Below are 3,100 nucleotides of genomic sequence, written 5' to 3' on the forward strand. Positions count from 1 at the left end.
AGCTGTAGCCATAAATGCAGCTATTAGCAAATTCTAGAAAGAAGGTGTTATCTCAATTGACGCTCCGCCTCTTGCTACAGGAAGCAAGTGTTTCCTGATGATAATGACCAACTTGCTTCAGGCCAGAAAATGCATTTTGAATTTGCACAGGGGAAAAACATTTCTTTCGCAGTTGCAGGAAGTCAGGTAGAAGACAGGCTGGTGGCGCGACCGAAGCCTATGGATGGCGTAGTGTCAAATGACTGAGTGCTGTGGCCCAAACACCACTGCCGCAATGGTACAATACCACAGAAGAAAGTTGTGCAAAGTTTAGTTAAAAGGGAAGTGATTACTCTGCTTGTGGTGAAGCAACAATGACTAAAACAACTGCAGAGCACAGCATGAGGGGAGAGTGAAAAGTGGTTGCCCCTGAAATACAGACAAAAGAAGGGGGACCTGCAACAAACCATTGTGGTATGGAGTGCTGCCTGCCTTCTCCCACTGGAGCAGTCAGGCAGGGGGAGTGCTGCACTAGTGTGCAATTGGACTGTGTTGAAAAGGGCTGATGCCAAACGACCAGGGGATCAACGGACAGTGGAATTATCAGCACTTCCGCAGATCTTGGGAGGGAAGATGGTTCTGGTCATGAACCAAGAACGTGCCCTGGTTTCTTGGTTTAAAGCAGGGGCGAGGAACCTTTTTCAGCCCAAGGACCAAAGTGGCTTCAGACAAGCACATTGGGGGGCGGGGGCACATGCCATCAGTGGGGGTGTGGGCATATCCCAAAATGGGCAAGGTCACCCCTCTGCTGGTGTTTGACCCCCCCCCATGGTTGGCCAGACCCCATTCACATGCACACACACTCAAATACAATCATACTCTCTTACACACACACACACACACACACACTGCACACAATACAAACTCCCCCTCCTACCTGCCCTCCTGTGGAATTAGGCTTTTAAAAATCGGGCTTTAAAAAGCCTGATTTTTAAAAGCCCTGATTGCTGTAGGGAATGGGCAGCTTTTGAGGGGTGGTGGTGCAGCATTGGGGAGGGGAGGGTTAGCAGGAACACACTCCCCGGCAGCAACACGCCATAAATGCCCCCCCCCACTATTATGCTTTTAAAAAGGCTCCACTGGCACCAATGGAGGATTTTTAAAAGTCTAAATTCAGCACGGTTGGGGGAAGCAGGGAAAGAGGCTTTCAGCAGGGAAAATCTCTTATCTCCAGTCAGCTCCTGATTGGAGATAAGAGATTTTTGGCTGGGTGGGGGAGAGTGGGCAGAGACTGAGGGAGAAGTTGGCGGGGTGGATGGGGGCCCCTCGCAAGGCAAACGGCCAGATGTTCCCCAGCCCTGGTTTAAAGGAACGATTGTGAAGGAGAGATTGAGCACATAGATTATATGTTTGTTCATGTGTTTTGGAAGACTTTCACTCCTCCTTTTGGTGCCCTGAAGGGCCCATGAGGCAGCTTCCAGATTAAAAATGTGATACATAAATTAAATCGTTAAAACTGCAGCACAAGAGCTCCATAAAACAACGGAGTCAGTTTAAAATGCATTGCTACAGCGGAAGGATAAAGGGCAGAATAAAATAAAAGTCTTTGCTGCCCTCCTGAAAGTCAAGATTGGGGGGAGGGGAACCAAATCGCTTTCAGGAGTTTCAGTCTGGGTGCTGCTACTGATAAGATCTGCTCCTCTCTTGTCCCACACCAGAAGTTTAGCTGGAAATGAACCCAAGCACACAGATGCAGCAACTCTCTGGGCAACGGAACAACCTCCCTTCCGGCAGAACCACCATGTGAAATGTTAACATTGAATAGTTTTGCTTTCCAGCCCTGGGAGGGGAAGTGAGATCTGTGTTTTTTTACAGGGTTCAGAGGCCTTCAGTAATGGAGCTTTCAGTGAAGCTGAACAGCGGGAGATTCAGGACACACAGAAGGAAGGACTTAACTCAGCATGTAATTAAAGTATGGAACTCACGACCGCAAGTTGTAGTGATGGCCCCCAACTTGGACAGCTTTAAGTGGGGATTAGGCCAGGCGTGGGCAGAAGTTAGATGCTTTAGACGTCAGTTCCCAGAAGCGCTTGCCAGCAGGGCCATGTATTACCTCCAGCATGAGAGGCAGCATGCCTGTGCATACCAGATGCTGGGGAGCATGAGCAGGAGGATGGTCTCACTCATGTCCTACTTTTGGGTTTCCCACAGGCATCGGGGTGGCTACTGCGGGAGTGCTGGGCCAGAGAGGCTTTTGCACTGATCCAGCATGATTCTTCTTTTGTTCTTATGCTCTTAACAACCAGAAGACTGGTGCAAGCTACCTTTATATGGAGGAAAATGGTACCAAAGAGTAATGGGAAGTAGACACCTGAAATGGGACTCCGAGAAGGCGTCCTGCAGCTTGAAACCACTGCAGTGTAAAACAATGTAAGATCAGTTTTGAATACCAATGTATCAGACAGTTTGACACTCTAATGACGATGGAAATTGTTTCACTTTCTTTCACCTCCAACAACCAAGGAAAAGCCTGCATTTCAGCATTACGGTAGGGGAGAATGATATGCAGAAAGTGTAACTATACCCTGCCTTGATCAGACAAACTGTGGTACTACTGCAGGCAGGTCATATTGAACTTGTAGCCCCTATACAGGAGAATCAACCTGCTCAGAGGAGACCCTGAGCCTTCCTCCTCCATCAAGAGGCTGCCTGCTGCCCTTTCATCCAAATTCATCCAGGTACTGCGGCCCCTGGGGGTATGGCCTATGGTGAGGTACAGGGGTCAACAGAACAGCCTCCAGACAGGCAAGAAAGCATTCAGAAAAACATTCTGCACAAGCTCAGAGGTATGCTGTCCTAATACTGACATTTATGGTAAACAGGTGATACCTCCACCCTCCCACTCCACCATGTGTTCTTAGCTCTGAGTCAATTGTATTGGTGCTACATGGACTATGGCTGCACAGGACATGTTGGATAGTGCCTGTAAAGTTACTTGTAAAGTGCTGCATAATGACACCTGCTCCACATACCCAACCCATTACATTCAGGTAGGTTATCACACAGCTGGTACTGCCTTGGTTCTTGCACAAATATTGCGCTGGGAATAAAATGCTGTTCA

The sequence above is a fragment of the Heloderma suspectum genome, chromosome 6 (assembly GCF_057233095.1).
Source record: "Heloderma suspectum isolate Gila_16-S chromosome 6, 16-S_ref, whole genome shotgun sequence".
NCBI classification, from domain to species: domain Eukaryota; kingdom Metazoa; phylum Chordata; class Lepidosauria; order Squamata; family Helodermatidae; genus Heloderma; species Heloderma suspectum.